Source organism: Erythrolamprus reginae, chromosome 2 (genome assembly GCF_031021105.1).
Source record: "Erythrolamprus reginae isolate rEryReg1 chromosome 2, rEryReg1.hap1, whole genome shotgun sequence".
Taxonomy (NCBI): domain Eukaryota; kingdom Metazoa; phylum Chordata; class Lepidosauria; order Squamata; family Dipsadidae; genus Erythrolamprus; species Erythrolamprus reginae.
Genome location: NC_091951.1, coordinates 13104691 through 13117795, shown reverse-complemented (window position 1 = coordinate 13117795; position 13105 = coordinate 13104691).

Sequence of the window (13105 nt, the reverse complement as noted above, 5' to 3'; positions counted from 1 at the left end):
GAGCCTTCTGATTGGCATCAAGTTCCTGTCTCAAAATGAACCCCAGACAAACAGGTGGGGTGTTCCTTTAAGGTTGGTTACAAACCCCACATTTACAGAGCAGCAAATCCTGAACTATGTCCGTTGGTCATTTCTGCAGCCAGTATTTTCCTCCTATTTCTTGCCTTTGTTGAGCATTTGCCTGAAAGGGGGCTGGCAGGATATAGGGATGAAAAGCGGCCCAGGGTCCAGATGGGGAAGACATTTTGATAGGAGCTGTAACTTATAGGACAAGTCTTGTTGAATACACCCTTAGCATTCTCCTGTAAGCAAAAGAAGGAATACAATGTAAAGCTTCCTTCTCTTCATTCTTTTGCATTTCATAGCACAAAAAATCCCGCAGGAAAGGAAAATAAAACACATCTGAGTCACCTGCCATCTAACATACATGACCACATGTTTTAGGAAGCTTCTAACAAGTTTATTCATTTTACTTATTTATTTTATTTATATGTCATACAAATATAGTATTGTATTGTAGTATGTTTAACATAATATAAGTATAAAGTAGAGATAGAAAAGATAAAAAAGACATTAGGACAGGAAATGTAAGCACAAAGATGCACTTATGCACGCCCCTTACAGACCTCTTAGAAAAGGGGAGAAGTCTATTGTAGAAAATGTAAGGTTGAAGGTTTTGGGATTGTGGGAAGTCCGGTAGTGAATTCCAGGTGTTAACCACTCTATTGCTGAAATCGTATTTTCTACAGTCTAGTTTGGAGTGATTTACATTTAGTTTGTATCTATTGCATGCTCTTGTGTTGTTGTTGTTAAAGGTGAAGTAGTCGCTAACAGGGAGTACATTGTGATGTATGATTTTATAAACAGTTAAATCAGTTCGGAGGCAGTGTAGCTGTAAATTTTCTAAACATAGTAATTGAAGTCTGGAGGAGTAAGGTAATTTGTTGTGTGAGAAGGAGTGGAGAACTCTTCTTGTGAAGTACAGTATTTCTGGACTCCTTCAATTGTATTAATGTCAGTTATGCAGTGTGGATTCCATACAGGTGAGCTGTATTCAAGAATTGGTCTGACAAATGTTTTGTATGCTCTGGTTAGTAGATTGGTGTTTCTAGAGAAGAAGCTGTGTAGAATTAAGTTTGTGACTCTTAGTGCTTTTTTGGCAATGCTGTTGCAGTGGGCTCTGGCACTTAGGTCATTGGGAATGAGTACTCCAAGGTCTTTGACTGGGTGAGGGTCTTCTGCAAGTTCAGTTTGTCCAAGTTGAGTTGTCTTGTATATCAAAAGACTAAAAAGTCTACACACTTTAAGGATAATGTAGGAGGGAGGGACTTGCTGCTGTTGAAATGGGTGTAACCAAGAAGGGTATCAGAATAAATCAAAACTGAACCCCTGATACTCTTGCAAAGACAAGTAATGGCAGGTGCTTTTTGTTCTCCATACATAGTTAAGCTTGATGCCAGCAACCTCACGAGAGTTTAGGGATAACCCACTGTATTTTAATTCATATATTAATTATTATTTAGCATATAGCAATAGCTTTTGGGATGGTATGGTTATCCACTGGCTGAGCTGCTTTGTTAGGCAGGGATAACAGCAATTGATGGCAGCCCCACCATCTGCCTTCCTGCTGAAGAATGGTTGTCTATTAAGGTGATGGACAAGATCCAGGTACCAAGTTCTCAGGAAAACTTTGAGTGTGGAAATATTATTGATAAGATAAAAGTCTTAGCAAACCTTGTAAGCTTTGCTTGAACTATGTTACTACTAAAATGTATGCATTACCGGCATTAATTTTTACTGTTTAGGTCTTCTTGTGTTATGTAATGACATGTGGTGTCTTTTGAAAGTTGGTTTTGTACATATGTATATTTGCATTTATATGTTTTAAAAACTGTTCAATAAAAATGTTTTTTTTAAGTATGTGGAATCAATAGAAAAAACGGGGAGTAAAAGGGCTTGGAAAGCTCTTGAGCTAAATGAATTGGGGAGGGAGAGAGAAGAAGAGAGAGAGAGAGAGAGGAAGAGGAAGAAGGAAAGGGGGAGGGAAGAGAAAATACAGGGAAGGGAGGAGGGGTGGGATTTAGTCGGTTCTCCCTTTGTCAGGAGGTTGGGAGTTTGATCCTAGGTAAAGGCAGATGTAAGTTCCGTTGCATGGGCGGAGGGTTGGACTAGATGACCTGCAAGGTCCCTCCCAGCTCTGTTGATGTGTTCATCTGAACTGGCTGAATTGACTGGCCCTGGCCCCTCCTTCTGGCCTCCCCTGCCTGGCCCCGCCCTGCCTCACCCCTCCCCTGACGGTCCCCCCCCCCCTCCGAGAAAACGACCTGTCTCAAGATACCGTGGATCCCTTGGGATTCCCCGGCGATTCCTTCTCTGCGCCAAGCGAAGGGATCGTCGAAAGGCTGCTGAGGCCAGAATGGGGCTTCCTCGAAAGTAGGAGTTAGGAGCAGTCAGCAAGGAGGAGGACCAATGGGAATTTTCCCTTCTGCAGCGTCATCGGTCTCCGGAAGACTCTCCCTTGACTTCACCCCCTGGAGGAAAGAGTTCCGCCCAGAGAAGAAGCCCCAGTTGGTTCCTCAGGCCAAGATCCCCCCTCCCTCCCCCTGCCACTTTCCCCCCTTCTCTCCTACTTCAGGTGAAGTCACAAAAGACTCTGCCCAGAAGCCTAGCTATGACGCTCAAGCAGGCAGAATTCCCATTGGTGCTGTCCCTCGTTCTGGCCCCTCCCACCTCCAACGGCAGAGATAAACGCTTCCTCGCGACACCCCCCCCCCCCCCATGCAGAACCGCGGATTCTTCCTCTGGGGCTGGAAGCATCTGGCTGCGCGCACACACACACACGCACGCACAGAAAGACACGTGTGTGTCCCCCCCAGTGAAATTTGCATCATCCATCCTAAAACAAAAGGTTCCTTTTTATTATTTTTATTATCATGGCATAAAATAGAAAATGAAAGCAGTAAAGAAACGAGAAAGGGGAGAGAAAAAGTGTGGAATAAAGAGGAAAAGAAAGGGAAAGGAAAGGAAAACGAAACGGAAAGAGAAGGAAAGGGAAAGGAGTGGAAGCTCAATCTGAGGATTTCCGGGATCCCTTTGGCTCAGGCAGTGGGATTCCCCACCGATTCCCCTTCTGCGCAAAGCGAAGAATGGGGCTTCAGGCGACGCCCGGCCGGAGAAACGCCGGAGGGGCCGAGAAAGGCCGCCTACAACCAGCCAGGCCCGTTGTGCGAGGAAGCCCCGAAGCCCCCGCCGCTCTTTCGGGAGGGATGGAGAGGATGCGGCCGCTCAGCCCCAGAGACAGAGGGGCTGCATGTGGGTAGGGGGTTTGCCTCGAACTTCGGAAGAGGGAGGGCCCAGAAAAGCGAAAGGACCAATAGGAATTCCCTTTTCTTCAACGTCATCGGTCTCCGGGCAGAGTCTCCCTGGACTTCACCCGAGGGAGGGGAGTTCAGGGGCAGAGAGAGAAGCGGAGGGAGTGGGAGGGAGGGGGGAATATTTTCAGTCTTCGGGGACCGCAGCTCAAGTGGGGGCCATGGCAGCCCTGGAGAGGAGGGTGGATTTCCTTCCGCCCTCCCCCCATCCATCATGCAGGGGGGCTGCAGTGGGTTCCATTTCCAAGAGAAGATTTCTGCCGCAGGAAGAGGCGTCGCGCTGGAGGAGAAGAGGGGAGAGGCGCCCCACAGCCAGGGAAGACTTGAGGGGTCACAAAAAAACCCCAAGCCACGGAAAGCCCTCAGCTGAAGCAGGAAGAGGCGGAGAGGTTCTGCAGGGATCTAATCCTGTCTCCCCCCCCCCCCAACTTCCCTGGGGAATCCTCCGCTGGGCTCTCTCGGGAAACGCGATTTCCTTCCCCCCAAACACGCGTCTCTCTTGCTCGGAATGTCTGGACGAAGCAGCCCCTTCAGATTTCCCGCCCCTCTTGACCCCGATTGTGTTGGAATCTCCCTCTTTCCTTCTGCGGGTCAGGATCCTCTTTTTCTCGCCAAACAGCCTCGCTTTCAGCAGAGAAAAATAGAGAAAGAAACATTTGGGAGGGGGGAAAATGAAATATAACAGTGCAAAAAATATATTGTGGACTCTGATGAGTTTCCCCTCCAGGAATTGGCATACTTGGGCTGTGAAACAGGAAGCAGCCCTAAAACAAAAGCTCATCTTTTATTATTTTTATGAAGGTTAACCGGGTATAAAATAGGAAATTAAGGTAGCAGGGAAATAAATGGAACTTTATTTCCCTGCTTTGAATCCAGCCAGCCGATTCCCAAAGAAAGCTTGCCAGCCACATCAGCCTCGCTAAAGAGAGGGGGATCATCGGATTCCTTTCACCTGTGAGGCAGGATTAAAGCCCCGATGAAGCCAGCATCCAGGGTGAATGACGTTGGTTCAACCAGGTGTAAAATCCAAGAAAGCCAGCACTTTTTAGACTCCTTGCGAGACAAACTAATTAAAATCAAATGACAAAACACACAAAACCAGCCTCTAAATTCCAAAATGCTGTAGAAGAAACTGCATCAAAATCCACGTCCTGACCAAACGGATCGGTCAGCTGTCCCAGAATTGAAGGCTGTGGTGGCTTCGGCCTCCATTCAACTTTCTTTCAGGGCTGCTGCCTTGGTTCTTCCTCCTCCTTCGGTTTCTCCCAGCTGAGGATCCAGTGGATCTCTTCCCTGAGATTGGCAACATCCCACTGATCTTGCGGAGAATCCAAAGGATTCCAACTCCTTTGACCTAGAAATTATAAATCCTTCTGGGTTGAATAGCAGGCAGGGAGGGGTTCATACAGGGGTCTTCCTTGGCTTCCCCTAATGAATATAGTATAGGAAAGTCCTCGACTTACAGGAATTCATTTAGTAACCATTGAAAGTTATAACAGTATCACTGAAAAAAGGGGAATTGTGAGTATTTTTTACACTTACGACCTTTGTAGCATCCCATGACCCTGTGATCAAAATTCAGACACTTGGCAAACGGTTCGGACTTATGAATGCTGCTGTGTCCCAAGGTCCTGCGATCACCTTTTGCAACCTTTCCACAAGCAAATTCACCGGGGAAGCCAGATTCACTTAACAACTGTGTTACAAACTTAACTGTGGTGAGAAAGGTTGTAAATTGGGACAAAATTCACTTAAGAAATATCTCCCCTCACAACAGAAATGTTGGGTTCAGTTATGGTCGTAAGTCGAGGACTCCCACTAACTGCTTTTTTCATGCGAGGTCCTGGTATCTGATCTTTGTTTCTCCCAGCTATGAACTCAGCCTAAAGTATCTTCTCATTTCCCTCTTCTGATGGCTCTCCTTCCTTCCTTCCTTCCTTCCTTCCTTCCTTCCTTCCTTGTAGTTGACAGAGTCAATGGGGGAGGTGTGATCTGGCAGCCCCTGTTAGTTCCTCTAATTGATGGTCCCCCCAACCCCCAGTTCCTTCCTTCAAAGGTCCTTCTGGATGGAGGGGCAGACTCGAGCCAACACCTGGTTTTCCAGAAGTGTGTGTGGATGAAAGGCTCCCTGAGGCTTTCTATCCCCCTTGAGAAGCTCCTGTTCAATCTTGGCCTGAAGAACCAACTGGGGCTTCTTCTCTGGGCGGAACCCTCTCCTCCAGTGGGTGAAGTCAAGGGAGAGTCTGATTTAGCTTCCCTTCCAATTGGGGGGTGTCTGTGATCCCCAAGTCCTTGCTGACCGAGGAGCTTTCTCTCACCCCTTGTCAGAGCAGACGAGTCTTCTGTGAAATGAAACAGTGTGGGGTTTTTTTATATATAAAAAGTTCTTTTTTCACTAAACATACCCAAACATACATACATATAGCGTATCATCAAAACACCCATAGTGATATATTTCTCTCCAAAATATCATAATATGACCTCCTGAATTGCTCCTTTTGTACTTTTATCGTGTCTGCTTTCCTCCTATATTTCACACTACTCCCCTCCCTCTCTCCCTCTCTTCCCTCTCCCTTCTTCCTCCCTCTTTCCTACTTCCCTCCTCCTCCTCTCTCCTTCCTATCTACTTCCACTTCCTGCCTCATATCCTTCCCTGAGTCCATCTAATCATGATCCATTCTATGGTTAGCCAACTAGTAATTGAAAACCCCTAACTTCATTCCAACTTCGGAGCTATTTCTTAACCTTGTATGTTTCCCTGTATCTAGATTTAGTATTTAATACATTCTGCCAGGTGTATATACTGTTTTTCTAAGGCTGCCTCCTTCCTCCTATTTTTGTCGCCTGGGTCTACCACCTCTAATTTTCACTTTCTTCCAAATTAATCGCTATGGCTTAACTTCCAGGAAAGTTCGTTATCTCTTATGCCTCTTAATTTTAGGCTGTTTTCTTCCCTCTCCTCAATTAGTACCTTTACTCATCATTTTCTTTTCTTTTCTTTGATTCCATCATTTCTAAGTGTCCTAAATATCTCTCTTCTGACTTTCTAACTCAATTTTCTATTATTTTAACTCATTCTGTATATTTAAACAAATTTAATCCTTATCATTACTATTCCATCCATTGGTTAAACATTCTAAATTCCCCATAATAAAAAGAACCCTTATTTATGTATGTATGTATGTATTCGTTTGTTCGTTCATCCATCCATCCATCCATTCATTCATTCATTCATTCGATCTTTATGCCGCCCTTCTCCTTAGACTCAGGGTGGCTTACAACATGTTAGCAATAGCACTTTTTAACAGAGCCAGCATATTGCCCCTGGTCCTTATATATAGAGACCCTTACAGATCTTATATCATTCCCACAACATCAATAATCACCTAAATCTTTTCAATATTAAGTCAAATTTATAAGTTATACAAATTTTATATGAAACATATCTTATAGAAAAGGGTATTAATGGTTCAGATTATATGTATTGTATTCCAAATGACAATACGTCTGTATTCAAAAGTCCCACAAGATCTTCACCATCTCATTTTCAGTAACTTTTTCCACTTTGTGCTCGCATGACTTTTCGAATACAGGTATGTCGTGTTTTTGACATAATGACCAGTGGACTAATTTAGCCACTTGATCATGTCTAGCTTTGCAACCAGTTTGCAGGATATTGCTGCACTCACATATTAAGTGTGAAAGAGTTTCAAATTTGTCGTTGCAAACCGGGCAGTTTGGATTGTTAGTGGATTTTTCATGGCCTTAGTTTGTAGTGCTTGTTGTTGAGCAGCGAATATTAAACCTTCTGTTTCTTACTTGATGGTTCCCATCTGAAGCCATACCCATGTAAGGTGGTCATCACGTTTTTTTCCAAGTGTTGTTCATGCAAAGCTTGGAATTTCCATCTATTTAATCTGACAACAACCAGCTGATTTTCCTTATATTTTTCCTTTGTTTCTGTTTTATAATGTTCTCTGTTTTCACAGCTTGCAGCATTTTTTATGTACTTAGGTTCACATAATCATTCAAACTTCGTTTTTCTTCTTCTACAGTTTGATGGATTTACAATAGTCCTCTGCAGCGTTTCCTGTAAGTTGCGCGCATGCACACGCGCCCCCCCCAAAATACCTCCGTGCACCCTTTTTCATGGGCGCGCACGCCCCATCCCCCTGCCAGCCCGCGGGGGGGGCGAGGGGGAGGCTCCGGCAGTAGAAGGGAAGGGAGCCGCAGCCACCCCTGCCTCCCCACAGTGCCTCTGGCCCCCTCGGCCTTTCAGCGCTGCCCCCCGCCCGCCCGATCCGCCCCCTCTGCTCCTCCACTGCCTCCTGCCTTGGGGCGCGGCTCCTCCCGCACCAGGAACGCACGCCCTGCCCGTCTCACAGTCCCTTTGCCGAGAGCACTTTCGTCCCGGGCTCTCAGCAAGGGGGTTGCAGGAGAGGCGGGGCAGGCGTTCTCACAGCAGAGGCCGGTGAAGGTGATATTCAATGTGGGGGGGGACGCGGGTGGTTGCGCGCACACCCTATCCCCCTGCGGCCTGCCAGCCCGCTCGGAACATTCAAAATAAGAAAAACCTTCCCCAGTGGGCTGGCAGGGAGATGGGGAGCGCACGCAACCGCCCACACGCCCCCGACATTGCATATCACCTTCGCCGGCCTCTGCTGTGAGAAGAACGGAGAGAGAACAAGAGAGAGTGAGCAACAGACAGCAAGATAGAGAGAAAGTGAGAAAGAGAGAGAGAGAGAAAGGGGGGAGAGAAAGAGATAGCAAGAGAGAGAGAACAAGAGAGAGAAAGAGTGAGAGAAAAAGCAAGAGAGAGAAAGAAAACAAGAGAGAGAAAGTGAGAAAAAGAGAGAGAGGGCAAGAGGGGGAGAGAGAGAAAGAGAGAGAGAGAGATGAGAGAGGAAGGAAGAGATAGAGACAAATGATAGAAAAAAGGGGAGAAAAAAAGAGAAATGAGAAAATGATTGAGGCAGAGAATGACAGGAAAGAGAGAGAAACAGAGAGAGAAGTGACTCTTGATTTAAAGCATATGGTAAAAGCACTTAAATAATATCAGAGAAAAAAAAACCCAGCCCTCACCTGTTTTTATTAATAGTTATGTTTTTTGTTTTGCTGGTTGATTTAGTTTTAATAGTAATGGATTCTGTTTTTTTTAATTATTAATTTCTTTTAATAAAAAAGAAGGAAATTTTTTCTTGTTTGTTTGTTTGTTTGTTTATTTATTTATTTATATGCCGCCCAGTCCCAAGGGGACTGCCGCTCAGACACTATACTTTTCCGCCCGCACTGAAAAAAAATTAGAGGGAACATTGGTCCTCTGCCCCCTATTTTTCTTGGCAGGTACAATTTGTCGATGTCACTTCATGGATGTAAAGTGTGGTACATATTCAAAATTTGTTTAGCCAAAGTTCACCTTCTCGTCTAATCCTCACTTAGGCATGAAAAGCATCTGGTTCACAGTTCTAATCTTTCTTTAGCATATCAACATCGTGGATGACTTTGGGCCAATCACCAGGAGACTCCAGAGTTCCAGTCCCATCTAAGTGCTTTTTGATTGTGAGCATGAGACTTCCAAAAAATGTCTCAGATTAATGTGCGATGCCAGAATTGGGGATTCCTAGAATCAGTGATGGGCTCCTACGGGTACGGTCAGGTATGCAGAACTGGTAGAAAAATTTTGGTCCGGTATGCAGAACCAGTAGAAAAAAATTGACACCCCCCCCCCCCTTTCCCCCCCTTCTGGGCTGTTTTTCCAACTGCAGTAAATAAGGTCTATTATGTATAATTTCAGAAGAGCTGTGCATGTGTGTGTACATACACATACAGTTTATATAGTAGATTATGTATATTTTTGTGTGCCTGTGTTTAATGTGTATGTACACATATAGCATATATACATAGAATTAAACAGAATTAAACACCAGGGGGTTGGGTGTGGTCCTCATTAGCAGGGAAGGGTTTATAAGGCAGGCAAACCCTTTCGGCAGCGTGGAGTGTTATCAAGGTGGAGTAGCTGTTATCTGCATTTTCTCTCAGCGTTTTTGTTCCTGGCTCATGGCCCAGCAGCCTTGAAGACTGGTGGGAGGTGTGTGTCTGTTAGCTCAACAGCCTCGTTTGAATTAAGGATCCTGTGTTTATGTATGAACAATTGCCTTCGTGTATCTATTTGGAGTTCTAGTGCTTTCCTGACTTGTAAGGACATTTTCTGTTGGCTTCTTTTCTATTTACCATTATAAAACTGTGTTTGGATTCAACCAGTGTGTCTGGCTTATCTTTTTGGGTTGGTCATAGCTTCCGGAGTGACCCAGACAGAACAGAATGAAAGATGGCTGAGTGTCCAATCTTGTGTGGTGAGATGGAGGAAAGTGAAATCAAGGGAAAATGCCTGTTCCATGTTAGGAAAAGCCATAAGTCTCCACCTTCTGCTTGTGGGAGAACCAGAGTTATTTGTGTGGTCACTGTGCATCTTGGACTGACTTTCATCTGATCCATCATAGCTTGTCTTATTTCCTTAAAATGGAAATTGCGAAGGAATTTCATTTACTATTAGGAGCCATTTTGAGACCTAAACATTGATTCCCAATTGGTCAGCAATCTGTGTGGTTGGAGAGCAGAACAGTTTCCATGGGAGCCTCTTCCAGAGATCTATATGTTCTTACCAGTGGTGAGATTCAACCAGATCACACCACTTCAGGAGTACTGGTTATTAACTTTCTGAGCAGTTTGACAAACTGGTTGTTAGAAGAAATCATTAGGGGAGAGAATAGGTTGTTAATGTACTTGAATCCCACCCGTGGTTCCCACCCTTATTCACTCCCTTTTTGGACCTGGATGAATATTATGCAGCATTGAACTTGTGTAACCTGCCTTTAGAGAGGATCCCTCCAACCTCCTCCTGGTAAGAGTCTCAAGATCTTCTCCAGCCCTTCACACAAAAGACAAGCTTGGAAGAAGAGCAGAGAAAATGCTTTAGGCAGAAATTGTAGAGTGGAAAATTAAAAGGCCTGAAAGCTGCTATTTCTCTGCTTGAAAGAAAAAAACACAGTGGAAATTTCATTAGAAACTTTATTTTTTAAATTTACTTTTTTATTTTTTATTTTGGTGTGAAGTACAGAAAAAATAATAATAACCCCAAATTGAAATCCCAAACAGCTGTTCTGCTGAACACATTCTTTAAAGGAAGTTTTATCAGGAACTCAAGAAAGAGTTATATAAAAATTAAAAAAACATTTAAAAAAAGAATTATATAAGAGGGATGAAGATTTCCCTTCCAAGCTGAGAACCGATCAAACATGGCATTTCACATCATTGTGGCATTCTCACGGAGAGGATCAGGCAACCAGGCTGGTACTTGATCCCAACAGCTTCGTCCTGACCTCTTTTCCTATTCATTCTCTCTCACAAACACTTTTAGCTGCTATCAAGACGAACAAATGCCCACATTATTTTCTTTAGCAAGATTTATTGAAAGGGGTCAGAGCCAATGTTCCCTCTAATTTTTTTTCGGTGTGGGTGGAAAAGTATAGTGTCTGAGCGACAGTCCCTTTGGGACTGGGCGGCATAGAAAAATAAATAAATAAATAAATAAATAAATAAATAAATAAATAAATAAATAAATAAATAAATAAATAAATAAATAAATAAATAAATAAATAAAAGGACGGACGGACGGACGGACGGACAAACAAACAAACAAACAAACAAATAAGAAAAAATTCCCTTCTTTTTTATTAAAAGAAATTAATAATAAAACAAAACCAAAATCTATTACTATTATTATCTTCTCTTTTTCCATCCCTGTCTCCTCCCCCCTTGTGTGTGTGTGTGTGTGTGTGTGTGTGTGCAAAAATTCCCATTGTTCAACAATTTTCCACTTTGAAGCATATAGATATGGTTTTCTTTGACTCCTGCATACTATCTAAATGGAAATCAAATGAAAGTCACATAAACAATTTTCCCAATATCACAATGGTGTAATATATCATGTTTTTACATTTGTTCTGGCTGTGAGATGCTCCTTTGTGTTCAGGTCTGGCCTCAGAAGGATAATGTAGCACTTGGGGATGAAGATGCAACCTAGCAGACCAGCACTGGAGGCCAGGATGGAGAAGACCTGAACAGCCACCATGTATTTCCCTTTGGTGCTCAGGTAGGTGGGCACAAAAGTTACCCAGACACTGCAGAAGACCAGCATGCTGAAGGTGATCAGCTTGGCTTCGTTGAAGGCCCCAGGCAGATTCCTGGCCAGGAAAGCCACCGTGAAGCAGATGGCAGCCAGGAAGCCCATGTAGCTGAGGGTGACGTAGAACATGACAACAGCCCCTTCGTTGCATTGCAGGATGATCTCTCCATGCTGGGAGTGGAGATCAGAGTCAGGGAAAGGGGGATAAACTCCCATCCAGATGGAGCAAATGACTATTTGGACAGCAGAAGAAGACAGGATGATGGAGTTGGCCAAACTCTTCCCCAACCATCTCTTCATTTGGTTTCCTGGCTTTGTGGCCAGAAAAGCCAGCACCACCATGATGGTTTTGGCCAAGAGAGAAGAAACAGCAACTGAGAAGATGATGCTGAAAACTGTCTGTCGGAGAAGGCAGGTGACTTTCCTTGGTTGACCAATGAAGAGAGAAGGAGACATGAAGCAAAGCAGGAGGGAGACCAGGAGGATGTAGGAGAGGTCCCGGTTGTTGGCTTTGACAATGGGGGTTTCTCGGTATTTAACGAAGATGATTAAAACAAGGTCTGTGATTAAGAACAACAGTAGGGCAAAAGAGATCAGAATGATGCCCAGAAATTCTTCATAAGACAGGAAGGTTATAACTTTGGGGATACATTGGACTCTGTGCTCATTAGGATATTTATCATCCGGACACTTGGTGCATTTTTTAGTATCTAAAAAATAAACAGCAATATTTCTTTTATAGATTTTTTACATTACAAGAGATATCTTTTTTGGACAAAACCTAATTCCAGGAATATTTTCCAAGAACTATTTCTGACCTATTTCATTAAAAAGAGTAGGGTATTTTTAAAAATGGAGCTTGGTATATGAAGTTGAGGGAAGGATGTTAATTATTTTCTGTATATTGTGTAGAATCTTCATAGGAACCTATTTTATTAGAGGTTAATGATGAGGCATAGCATTTTTTCAGCCAAACATCCTGAGTCCTGCCCAAGGGACTTTGAGGATGCCTAGAGTATTCTATAACATTTGGAAGTAATATGCAAGTAAGGAAAAACTTCCTAAAAGTGAGAGCAATTAACCAGTGGAACAGCTGGCCTCCAGAGGTTTTGGGTCTTCAATATTAGAGGTTTTTCAGAAGAGACTGGAGAGTCATTTGTCTGAAATGGTATAGGTCCGTGATGGCAAACTATGGCACGGGTGCCAGAAGGGGCATTCAGAGCCCTCACTGTGGGCACATGTGCCGTTGCCAAATGATGTTCTGATTTCCAGTGTACATGCCAGTCTTTGCAGGAACTGGAGCACTGGGAAACATCTGAAAACAGCCTAAAAATGGCCGGGAAAACAGCCAAAACAGTAATGTGCGTGCTGGACAGCTGGTTTTTCAGTTTCCGGTGCTCCATCACTAGCACCTGCATGCAAAAAAGGTTTGCCCTAACTGGTATAGGTTCTCTTTTTTGAAAAGGGGGCTGGACTAGAAGATCTCCAAAGTCCCTTCCAGCTCGATTTTGATAAATTGATTGATTGATTGATTGATTGATTGATTGAT